Source organism: Convolutriloba macropyga, chromosome 2 (genome assembly GCF_964194025.1).
Source record: "Convolutriloba macropyga chromosome 2, txConMacr16.3, whole genome shotgun sequence".
NCBI classification, from domain to species: Eukaryota; Metazoa; Xenacoelomorpha; order Acoela; family Convolutidae; genus Convolutriloba; species Convolutriloba macropyga.
In genome coordinates, this window is record NC_134469.1 from 1,733,935 (window position 1) to 1,747,408 (window position 13,474).

The following is a 13,474-nucleotide window of genomic DNA, read 5'->3' on the forward strand; positions in this document are numbered from 1 at the left end:
AAGCTGTCTGGTAATATGTTCAGTGGATTAGCGACGGGATTCCACACTGTATTTGTACTAGAATTAATTCAGCCGGCGATTGTCTACATCAGATATAAGTTTACAAAAATGAAAACTCAAAGATTAAATTAAACTTTCCTTAAAGAGGAAAATGAAAAATATAGAGACAATGACAAAAGGAGGAAATAAAACGAGTGTCAATAAGTTGACGGGTTGCGAAACATCGAACGAAGATTAAACTGATGCACAGTTTTATTGTTTCAACCTAATTAACAATAATTGCGTGGCTAATGTAAGCTGAGGACTAGAGCGGTATTCCTGAACCACATTTCCACCTGAATGTAAATTAAAATTTTGACAGAAATATTAAAAATAACAATGCGAAATCAAACTTTATTAAGAGTATTTTGTTAATAATACAACTATTACGATTTGTGTACTGGTTATTGTATCTAGCGATAAAACTGATTACAATTTGATGCGAAGTAATTGAACCTAAGTTTCAATGTTTCCACTCGATCTGCAATCTCCTTATTCCATCTCGAACGCCACAAACCAATCACTTTCGTTCTTTTTTGTAGCGCAAATAACTATCATTCAATGTTTTTCAATAGCAGAGGTGCTGATCAATTTTTGGACATGACTTGTCATTGCTGTTTTGCTTGTTCTGGGTAATTAATTTGTTTTTCTAGAATGTCTACAACAATTGTAGTTCGTTTTTCAATTGCCGAGTAGAAGAGATTGAATCACATGGCGCTCCACTGGTGATACGTTTGGCTCCTCCACACTGTTTTAGGCAATTTCTTGCGTTTTGTTTTGCGTTTTTAGCTGGCTGTTTATTAAGTTTTTCTTGTTTTCCAAATATACTGAGCAGCAAAAGTAAGCCAGCAACCCTTAGTTTTACGAAAAAAAAACTCAGTTTTTGCTTCATGATCAGACCCCATCAAGTGCACACCCGTGTGTTCCCAGACAAAATTACTGGGTCTGGACGGAAAATCGAGCGCACTAAAGTCTGCAGCATGGTCTGGAGTTGTTCTGATCAGGGGTCAATTTGGTCTGAAAATTCGGGTTATAGGCGTATTCGAGCGCAATTGTGTCTGATCATTAACGGTTCGAGCGCAATTGGGTCTGATCAGAAGCACACTTGAGTGAAACGGTTCGAGTGCAATTGGGTCTGATCATAAATGTTTTCAAACGCAATTGGGTCTGATCAGGGACCATTTCGAGTGCCCTATTTTTTTCATTTTTTTTTGTTTTTTCTAATGACAGATATTGGCTCTGCAAAAACGCAACAATAAAGCAGAGTTCTGATCTCGGACTCATCTAAATTCCTATGGCGCTGATCAGAAAAAGGAGTCCAGCTGATAGCAAAGGCCTCTCCCCTTCACAGGAAATTTTGATTAACTGATGATCACGATGTTTCTTGTGGAAAGCTGTCTAAACTCATTCATTGAGTCAGAAATATACACTAAACGGTACACTAATTAAAATTCGTTCTCCCAACAAAAGTTCTCCCAACAAAACCCAACAAAAGTTGGGTTTTGTTTTCTCTAGCAACACTTTTTCAGTTGGTCATTCCTTTGATGAATTAAATACTGCAAACATCAGTTTTTAATAAAGGAATATATTATAGCAAAATTAAGAGATTTTTTCTCCTAAGAGAATTTGAGTCTGGACCATGGTCTGAAGTTGATCTGATCAGAACGCCTTCCACCTGAAAAGTCTGATCAGCGAACCTCTGTGTCTGGAAATTCTGATCAGAGGTAACTTGGGTCTGGAAAGTCTGATCAGGGTTAATTTCCGTCTGGAAAGTCTGATCAAAGATAATTTTGGTCTGGAAAGTCTGATCAGACAAAAATTTGGGTCTTGACCTCAACCTGGGCTATGAAGTTTAGATAAAACGTTTCATATGGCCATTGCTTATTGTCATGTAATTAGTTACATTTCCATCTTTGAAATTTAAATTAGTTCATTTTTATTTCTGGTTTGTTAACTTATTTGGTCAGCCTTATCCGTAAAAGGAAACTGCAAGGATCTGTCTGATCAAACTCTGGTCAAATTTTTATGCTTTTTTTTCTGGTTCCAACGTTGTGTGATCAAAATTGCGATCAGATTATATTCCGTTATTTTACTGTAAATAGTGTTATTCTTCTCTAAAACTTCGAAGTTTCAGTTGATCAATTTAAATTGTCAAGTGTGCCGCGTTCCCCTAGTCCAAGTTAGGAGTCGTCATTCCCGCGGCGATAACCGCTTAACAAAATATTCTATCTTATTTCTCAACACAAAATTGGTTATTAAAATTCCAACTCAATTAACAAATTAAGCGAACGCACCGCAAAATCCAGCAAATCTTTTGAACGGCTCATCACATGCCGCAGTCAGCGAAAGAACACGGAATCAATTCAAGGTCATAACATTCCGTGAATCGAAACCAATGCTCAAACTTTTGCCTTCATACTTTTGCTCAAACTGAGGCAACACCGAACAGAAACTGGGCCAGAACATGAGACTGACCAAGCAGAGCAAATCGAAAGCCCGAACACACACTTGACCGCTTAACATGTAGAGGCATCTTAAAAAACTTAGAAGCGCTTTATGCGTTTCCTTTTTAATCAGAAATCAAATTGACGCCAATCGAAAAAAATGTCAAGTCATGAAAAAATGCACATTTTTGGGAATTATCGTTGCGTGTTTTCTTAACCATCTGCTGTTTGTGGTTTGTCGTTTAAAATTGGCTGTTGTTTCAACGAAAATTCAATTGAACACATACTTGTGTTTTTTCTGCGCAGAAGACCGACACTCTATTCGGTTGATTTCAGGTTTATGATATAGCTCATAAACTCATATGGTTTTTTTATAGTTGACATAACTGAGCTTATTTTGATTTTTTTTATCTCTGTACGGAGAAGTGATAAAACTGAAAAAATTCAGTCAGAACAAAAACAAACAACAAGGAAATGTTGATAAGACCGAACAACCCAAAATATGGGCACCAGCGAGATCAAGAATGTCGAAATTTGAGAATTGCCCGGACCAAAAACAAAAGAAGATATCTACCAAATGAAAGCGAACGGAATTTTGTGTACCCGACAGAAAACACTATCGCAACTTCGTTCGGACTCTCAACTTGGATCAACACAGATTACACTGTTCAGTTTCCAAGTCAATCTGGGTTTCATTAACTGTAACTGTTCTTCTACTTAATCCTAGTCGCCGCAGAAGTTCACCCAGGTCGAGGTTATCGTTTGTGCTCGTTTATGACGCAGACCGTTTTTGAACGCACACAGGGGGTATGGTGCGTTCAAACATACACAGGCGAGGAATTTTTTTGAACGAGCAACATAAACGCACCAAGTACTTACGGTCGAGCCAAAGCCTGCCCCATATACGAGCCAAAAACTGTCCCATAGACGCACCACTTCTGCAAAATAGACGAGCCACCTTCAGCCCCACAGACAAGCTAGAAACTTTATCATAGGCGAGCTAACGTCTGCACCATACACTTTTTTACATCTTTTTTATAAAGTACTGTCGGAAAATTATCTCAAGTTGATTGAAAAAATCAACTTTTTGAGATATTCCAGTATGAATCATAAACTGGATCATAAACTTTTTCGGTCTTTCTGAGTCTTTTCATAAATGGAACGAGTCAAAGTCTGCATCATATCGCATTTTTGTCTGTACGAGTCTTTTCATAAGCGTTTTTGAACAAGCACATGAACGCACCAAAAATTTAAACGAGGCAATGTCTGGATCATAAGCATTATTGGTCTGCCTGAATATTTTCATAGACAAAAATGGTCTGGATGGGTATTTTCATAGATCATTTTGAACGAGGTTCTCAACCTGGGCATTAATCAGCACCTGTTGCGATAATAGCAATTAAATAAACTGCCAGTGTACTATTTTTTTATGCCCGACCGACCTTGGGAAAACATTTCACCATTAGTCTACGAGTTTATCACACTCTTTTCTCGCCTCTGTTACTAAAAAAAACAGTGGCGATAAAAGAGTGGTGATAAATTCGTAGTCTAATGATGGAAACAGTTTGATAAACTTGTAGTCTAAAAAAAACAAACATGATCGCAACAGGTGTTGATTAAAAAAATTTACTACACGGTTGTTTTCGCCCTCGAAGTTATCATAGCACTTCGGCTTCGCCTCGGAGTTTGATGACTTCTCGGTGGCGATAACAACCGTGTGGTAATATTCATTACACATAAGCGCATATATTATTCGCAACCCGAAACGCACGTGATGTATCTTTACATAATGATTACATAACGTGCTTTTCAGGGGTGCAAATAATATGCGCCCAGTAAGATGGGGGGGGGGCAACAAAGGGAAAAGATCCAAAAAATGAAGTCTATATCTAGCGTAAGTAACAAAAATTATTAATACTGGGCCACTTGTTCAAAACAATTTGTGTTTGATTATCCCAAATTGGGTAAGGCAAGAAACGTCACTTATTTGATCATAATCAAATTTGACCATTTCTTTTTTTCAGATCCGTTTTTGCCAGTTTTTTTTAAAGAAACATTGTACTGAAATGATAAGCTATAATCGAAAAACCTACGAACTTTGAACAACATCAGAAATGAAAAAAAAACAATGAGCACAATAACGATTTTTGAATGTGAGAGCAGTAAGGATCTTTCAATTGAACGAAAATCATGACAGACTGCTGTCTCAATTTGAACAAACAAAATGAAGCGGAGAAAAGAGACAAAGATTACTACACAGATTGAGTTATTTAAATAGTCATGAGCAAGAAAAAAATCTGAATAATTGCTTACTTTGATAATCAAGTTTTATTAAAAAGACTATACTGTATCAGTTTTTGTGTCCCAAATTTGACCATAAAAGTAAGTTACCCAACAAAACATTTTCTCCTGCTGCCCGACAAACGGCAAGGCTGCGCATAAGATAAAGAACAAATGATTTCATCCAAAAAGTTAACTGATACCGTAACTTCTTAAGTTTTGCGATTGACAACATTATTAGTAAAGACAATATTTGCCGAAATTGTTGGCGTGTTTCAACTCTGAATTTAATTGACAGTTCTGCTATTTTTCGAACAGTGAGAAAATGATGGTAAAGTCTGTCTGTTTTTTATTCTTTATCGACTGTGATCAGAGAGTACGTTAAATAGTCTTGAAAATCATTAATTACATGAGAGGGTGTAAAATTTGGTTTAACTTGTCAACTTCCATCGATTTATTATCCTTAGCAACTAAAGCAACGGTATGCTTTCTCAAGATTTGGTTCAAACGCCAGTCTGTTTTTCCGAATTCAATTTATCTCGTTCCATTTGAATGTAGGAGAGAATCCGTGATCGGACAGAGACCACTTTTGTTTCACTTGATGGTGTACGGCCATCGTTCATTTACCGTGACAAGGTAACCACTAATAAATCAGTTTACTTAAACAGATTTAATTTGGACGGCTAAAAAGTTATAGACTCGGGGAGGTTTTTATAGAACTAACATGCGGTAATCTCTTCATTGATGCATTGTTGTTGTGTTGTCATCCAACGTGTCTTTAAAGCAAGTTTTTAGCGGATAATATTAACTTAAAAGCAGTCTAAGCGGAGTAAAAAGATCTTTGATTTTTGCATCCAAATGCGGAATAAGTTAACTGTTAATCTAAGAGCGAAGGGGAAAAAGTACTTTTCAAAAGATAAATTCATTAACTTAATTTATAGATTCATATAAAATTATGATTTTTTTCTAAAAATATATATATATATATATATATATATATATATATATATATATATATATATATATATATATATATATATATATATATATATATATATAAGGCAGACCCGATGTGAGCTCCTTTTACAGCCTTAAAGTATAAAGAGCTAGTGCTACTTATTTCTGCGCGCGAAGTAGACTTACCTATATCTCTAAGACTAACCGACTCTGTAAAACACTGAGAATAAACTTCTATTATTACGGTGGTTAAGAAGCATAGCACCGGAGTTATTGGTATACACATGGTGTATCTAACTAAAAGACTGACTACAGTTAGTTCAGTTCTCTCTATATAAAAGAGAATAGTGTCTTCTCAGTCTCTGAATGGTTGAAGGTGCACTTTCAGTATTTTCACTGCTACATCCATCCGGGGTTGAGAGTTTCAAATCCGAGTCTGTGAAGTGTAGCAGAAACACGTTGAACGTGTCATCCTCGTTGAAATGTAGGGTGAAGTGAGTGATGAGTTATGTCCTCTCTGAAGTGGATTGTGATTGTGTCGTCGTCTGAAGTCCCTGTCAGTGAAGTAGTGACTAGTGTCGTCAGTGAAGAGATTTGTCTTGTGAAACCAGTAAGGGTGCTAGTTACAGGGTGTGCTGGCCAGTAACGTCAGTCCAGTTGAGAGTATGCCCAACTGCTCTCACTGTCCTGTAGTGAGGATTTATTCCCAGTTGGAGGATCGCTTGTAGTCCGTAGTCTCCGTCTGGTTTGTACGAGAAGATTTCTGTTTATCTCTACCTGGTACAAGGTTTGAACCAGTCGGATTTACCAGCTTACCTTTTGGTGGAAATCCATCTTTTAGCTACTGTGTGAGCTACTTTTTCTAATAACTCTATTAGTGAGATTTAATACCTTCTTTTGCAAGTCCCGACCGGGCAGAAGAAGAAAAGAACTGATCCTAATCTTCAATCTTGTGGAAAAAGAGAAGAATATGTGAAAGATATTTATTCTGTAGAGAGGAAAAAGTTACGATAATAAAGAAAAAGAAAAAAAAGAAAAAAAGAAAAATAGTTTAAGATGAGTTTTTTAGATCAGTGAGTCTCGTTTTTGTGGGTCTTTGAGCCCAAGGTGGTGCTGTAGAGCTGTGGCCCATGTCCTGTATTCGAACTCGAAATTCGGAGCTCGATTGTCTGGATCTCGGAAGAAGGCGAGGAATTCCGGATCACGTTTCGGACAAGCAGCAAGGGCACGGGGATACAGATCAGCGTTACAGTGTGGTTGTAACGCAAAAAGGTGATTAAAGATCTGTAGTTCTTCCTGTGAGAGCTGGCGATTGTCGAGCTTATCGGCCATCCAGTCCCTGTAGAGGAGGTTGAAAGTGTGGCCATAGGTACATTTCGTGGCGCATCCTTCTATAAATTGTAGATACTCGATTGGGACGAGGATGGGGTGATTAGTTTTGGCTTAGAGGGGAGAAAAGATGAAATAATTTTCATTAGGGTCAAAATTTCGCAGAGTGCCTTCCCAGTAGTTGGGTTGTATTATGTAGCTGTATTTAATATAATATGGTGAAGCCAGCTTTTTGTTAGCATAACGGAGACGGGAATTCATGTGGATGATCGGTTTGGTGTGTTGAAAATGATGCTGCACAAATAAATAATTGTGCAACGTGTGAAGCATTTTCACCCGATTCACTTTGTGAGTGGTGTTATTTACATCCATCTGTGTGAGATATGAAAAACCAAATTGTAAATAAAAGGGGTTTATAATGGCATATATTTTGTAGGGTGCAGTGTCGCGAGTTAAAAAAGTATTGAGGTAGTCATTCGGGCGGTCTGCGAGTGCAAAAAAGTACTTCGACAGATGCCAAAAGCGTTCTGTGAAGCGAGGATTTACGGGGATGAGCAGGCATTCAAGAGGCAGATCCTTGTCCCGTCCTTCTTGGACATCTTCTTTCTTTAATTGTCCGAGAGACCAGGAACTGGCTGTTGGTTTCAGCGCGTGCTGAGGCGGAGTGGTGGTATAGTTGATTCTCTCTGGCACATGTATACCGCGGATAGTATTAATGCCGAGAGGGTTTGTATACTCGTGGAATCTGAAACTGAGTCCTTGTTACCTTTGTGGATTTCCGTGAGTTGATGCAAAAGGGTTAGGTCCTCCGCGAGAGGATGAGGGCTGTGGGCCTCTTGAAGGGCTCGCTGTGTGAAGAGCAGGCGATTGTAAAGCCTTTATCGATGAGGAGCGAACTAGTTATATTTGATGTGCTGTTGCCCGTGGACGCCTCCTAGGTGAGGGGTCAGTGCAGGGGTAGTTGTCAGTTGACGTGGGTCGGTAGTAGGGGGGTGGCTGAGTGAAAGATTGTTTTGGTCTCAGAGGTGGTAAAGCCGGGCCGTACCGCGGTGAGGGTACAGGCGGGCGTTGTTTATGCGGTGTTGGCATCACTGGCGGTGGGTAAACCAGTGGCTGTGATCGTGGTCGTGCTCCACGGATCCTACCAGAGTACGCCCGATTGGGGACAACCGTCTCTGGTGTGGAGTGACCTGATTGTTCTGCTGTGGCCACTTCATCATTGCAAGATGGAATGTTTGTAGGCGGAATTGGTGGTTGCGCTGTGAATACTGCTGTGTGCGCAGTGGAAAAAAGTGGAGGGGGCTGTGGCACCTGACTGGTTCCCTGAAGTGGCTCTTGTGACGAGCTTTGCAGTCCTGTAGGGACTGAGGTTGAGCTCGTATCACTGTCGATGTACAGGTGAAGTTCACCTGAACTCGAGGAAAAATTGGCGGGTGAAGGCAATGGGTTCACCCGCGCATAATTTGCCGTGTCCACAGACTGTGGCTGTGGGGAAGATTGCGCCATCGTGAAGAGGGCGGGTGTTTGCATTTCGCAAACTGGCTCGGGTACTGTGGGTGCCAGTACCAACTGAGTGGGGGTGATGGCAGAATGTCATCAACCTCCAGCATGATGAGGTCGTATGCTGTAGGATCGACATTTGGGGGATCGGCGAGCCTCCTTCTTGGTGGGTAGAGACTGCAGTGGAGTTACCAAAACAAAAAAAGTGTTAAAGACGAGTACTTGGGAGGTTAAGGAAAAGTTCCTCCGGAATTTCTTGGTAGTCAGGTTCTTCATCAAGAGAGTCGCGTGAAAGAGAAATTCCACGTGAGCGTTTACGCTTGTTAGGTTGAAAAATGTGTAGGTGTAAAGATTCAAAAAGTCTGGTTTTGTACGAGAATCGATCGGTGTTTCGCAGCATTGATAAAAAGAAGCTGGTTTAGTAGAGGTATGGCGTTTATTTGAATTATTGTGTACTGGGGAGGAGAATTTCCTATTGAAATTTTCAAAATTTTTTGTAATAAATTCAATTTATGTTGTGAGTGTGGAGTGCCACTGTCAATTGAGTGTCTACGTCGTTTTTTAGGTGAAGGTGGTTTATATTGTGTAGAGTCGGGTTGTAGCACATGGAATATTGTTTGTGAGAATACTCCAAAAAATCCAGAAATTATAATTTTAGCCAACGTGATATTGGGTCCTAAAAGGGATTTTAAATTATAGGTGTTAAATGCACTACGAAATAGGCCGAAAAAGCACTGTAAAAAATTAAAAACAGTCCATATTATGGTTATTTCTTTCAATACGTACCAATGGTATCCAAAGATTCCAATGAGGTATTTTTTTAAATAGTTGCCGTTAATCAAGTCACGCCAATCAAGTCGGCGGAGGGTGAATTCTTTGCCGTTAATAGAGAGTTTGTTAAAATAAGCATTTTTTTGGTGCGTAATTGTGAGAATTGTGCTTGTAACTGTGTTTGTTTTACAAGATCTGCAAATTTTACTGCGCGTGCTACTTCAAGTTCTTCAGCTGTGTCATCAACGAATTATGCGAACTTTGCCATAGTACATGTGTCCTGAGGCAACATCAAAAGTGGGATTATCAGAGGCATTAAGAATTTTGTACTTGTGCGGGGAGGATTTTGAAATCGGCCGGTTGAATTTTACTTTCGCCAGTTTTAATGATTTTATAATACTGCATATTTGTGATACGCTTTGGTGAACAATCTTAGTGCGTGACGACAAGATCTTGCATGCCTGTTTTAGGTGTTGAAATATTATGTTGGTCAACTTTAATTGGTTGTTTTATTGGGAGTGGATATGAAAAGAATACCTTAAGTAATATGAGAATTAATTTTGTAGTGGACATATGTAGGAGAGTCCGGACTGTGGATTATAGAAGACAAAATAGCCTGCGGTGTTTTTTGTGTATCTATCAAATTTGTAGTGTATCTCTTGACAAATGAAGGGTGATGGATTTCGTTTAGCTTGAAAGATAGACGGTGCTGCAGCTTGTGGGTGAAAGATAAGTTTGTCTTGTTCAACAATTAATTAAACAGAGAATGTAATTTTTGATTGCTTTAGTAATTCGTGAGCTCTTCGTTTTTGAACTGGTGTTATTTTATAAGATTTAGAAATTCTTTGTTTTGTACAATTATGCAATTGTTCTCCGTTGTTATGGTCTCCATTGACGGCGGTTGGGGGGCAATAAATTTGGGATCTAATTTTAGTGGTAGAGTTGGGTAAGTTTGTGTTGTGTCGGGTTGTTTCCCAATACAGTGACGAGAATGTTGATCAGGATCTGGTGTCGGTGAAATTGAGCTAAGAGTGATAATAGGTGGTGTATCCGGGAAACTGAGTGGTATTGAGCTTTGAAATGATGGTGATTAATTTACAATATTAAAAGAGTGGTTCCAGTGTGCTTGTGATAACAAGCGTTCAAAATTAGTTATTTGTCCTTTTGGCGGATTAAAAGGATTGTTTGCAATTTGTGATGCAGTAGGTGATAAAAAATGAGAACTAATTGGATCAGAATTGGAAGTGTCGGAAAGTAGGCTAATATCATGTGTGTTATCGTGAATATTTGGGACAGTGTGAATTGGCTGTGGCAATTCGGAGCTACTAGTCTTATCGGTGATTTAAAATTTATTGGTTGAGTGGATAACTGTGGAGTGTTTGAATAATTAAGTAATTCAAGTTGTGGTGCTCGTGGAGCAGCTCGTATAAGTTTGGGTGGAGGGAATGTCGTATTTGAAAGTAAACCAGAGCATGGTAACAAATTTGTGCAGTTATTTGTTGCTGTTGTTGTACTTGCGTTTGGTGTAATTGCGTTTGACTTTGATGGGGGGATATGGAATTACCGATTGTGGGGTAAATTTGGGGGGGGGAGTGTCCAGTAGGACGAGGTTGTTGATGACTTTTTGGGTGTTGGCTGCTTAGTTGCTTCGCTGTATGAGCAACTAGGCGATTCTGAGACGGGGGAGCACTTGGGTTAGTGTTTGATTGTTCACTAGAGGACGCAATTGTGACGATAATCTTTGGCCCAGAGTGGGGCAGTTATCGCAATGATAAAGTTTATAGTCGTAGAGGTGGGGATAACAATTATTAAGAGAATTAAAGTGGTTACACTTACTCGGATTGATGCGCAGGGTGATTTTGGTGGGATGACATTATGGAGATAGATGAGATCTAAAAAATTAGAAGAAAAAACTGTTAATAGTTCAGCGATTGCATAAACTTTTCTTTCAAATGAAAGGATAACAGGTGGGTATGTATTTTCATTTGGTGGATTGTTGTTGTTTGACAATTTGTTGGTATTGTTCATCCAATCTTAGAAGTTCTTTAATGTATTTAATATCATAAGAGACTGGGATAGCGTCCAGATTTAAACGATATCTGCATATAGAATTTCAGAGAGTTTAGGTGTTGCTTGTGGTGGGTAGATAGGAAGATAGAAAAGAGCGTTGTGTTCGTTATTAAAATCTCTAATATAAAAAACTCATTCACAACGAGTGTGTGAATATAGAAGATGATCTAAGTTATAGAAAATATCTTGAAAGCGAACCTGTCTAGGTTTAAAGTTCTGAATATATCTAAAAGTATCAGCGTAGGGTGTTCTTTTAAACAAAACTTCTAGTCTGTGTTGAGAAGTTATGGGCTTACCTGTTAAGTCTTGTTGAAGAGGATGCGTTCAGTACTGTAAGACTGAAAGTTTTCCTTTGAGTGTTGTTTTCGTTGTTGGTTCCTTGAGCAGATTTTTGAGAGCTTTCTGTGAGCTGTCAGTGAAGTCAGAAGTTGAAAGTTAGAAAGGATGAAGAGCTGTACTGTGAGACAGTTCGTTTTTGTTAAAAAGAGAAGAAGTGAAAAGTGCAGACATCTTAGAAAATGACAGACTTTCTAAGTTGTGAATTTAGAAGAGTGGAAAAGAAGAGTTTAGTAGGAGATTATTGAATAATGTTGAAAGAAGAAAGAGAAGAGAGAAGCAACTATGTTTCAAGAGCGGTGGACTAAAAAGTGATTTAGACAATATGATTTTGACTGACCACAACTCTTCAGTCGGGTACACAAAAAGTTACCGAATCATATAAATGAGATTAGGGAATTGTTCCCGGACCGAGCTGTGGGTCGGTTATTTACTTAATTTTGAGTTAATTTCCATATTATTATCGTGGGGACTGGCTTGTATTTCCATTCTTTTCATTTCCTGGTGGAGGGGTTTTTGTGGTTCTGCTAGGGTAGCAGGTGAAGAGATAATCCGTGTGCTTTAATTACTGGGATAAGGGGTTTGATGTGTGTATTACGGGGGAGAGGGGTGAAGGAACTATCCGAATTATTGCTCTCGTATAAGAGAACGAGGGAATTGTATTTTTATCCGCAGTATATTTTGTAGCTATTCAGCGTATTATGCTAAATTATATTCGGCTATTTAAAGCGAGAAGAGTGATTTAACGTGTGTTCTAGTAGCGAAGTGTGAATAGTTTTAAGTGTGCGTTGTTCGTGCAGCCAAAATTTTTGATTGTGGTATAAAGACTCTATAGTCCTTTATTGGTTGTCGTCAAAGACGATTGTTTCTTGTACTGTAGTTTTCCGAAGTGTATTCGGGGATCTCAGACACGATACTAGGTAGTTGGGGGTTGAAGGTTATCTGTGTATGGTTCCTTTAAATTGTCTAGACTGAACGAGACAATCTTCGACTTGGTAAGTGGTGGCTTTGTGGGATGGAGTGTTAAAAGTGAATTATCCGAGATCTATTTCTCCATTTCATCTTGAACGAAGAGTTCTTTGGGGTAATATATTACTATATTACATCTATGACGAGTGATTGGTGTACCAGAGAAATCTTCTAGTTTATACGTAACCAATGTAGGAGTATCTATTAATTTATAGGGTCCAATTTTTTGTGGTTGGATCTTTTTGGATACTCCAATTTGTGTGGTTTTGTTTACAACTAACATATAAGTGTTTATTTTGAGTGGCTGCGCCGTTCCAAAGCGGCGATTTATAAATGTGCGTAAAAGTTCATTTTGGTTTAAATAATTTTATACTTCATTATAAATTTCCGAGTGTATCTTTTCACGACTAAGAAACCAATGTGCAAAGGTTCCTTTCTGCAACTTTTCAATTTGTGGGTGATGATCTAAGTGGTCAGTATGTGTATGATTTGGTAATGAATTACAATGTAAATTTTCTGTGGTATTACAGTTTCCCAAGCTATCTGTAGTGAAAGATAGGTTGAACATTATGGGTTTCTTCGGTTTTTGACCAAATACAAGTTCATATGGTGAAAGAATGATATAGGTCCTAACTTGTGAATTGAATGCAAACGGAAAAATTTTCACTTTATATGACCACGTGTCATATTTTGAGTCCAGGACTGTTCGAAGAAATGTGTTTAATTGGCTATTACTGTTTTCAACGAGTCCATTAGACCACGGTTCGTATGGCGTACGT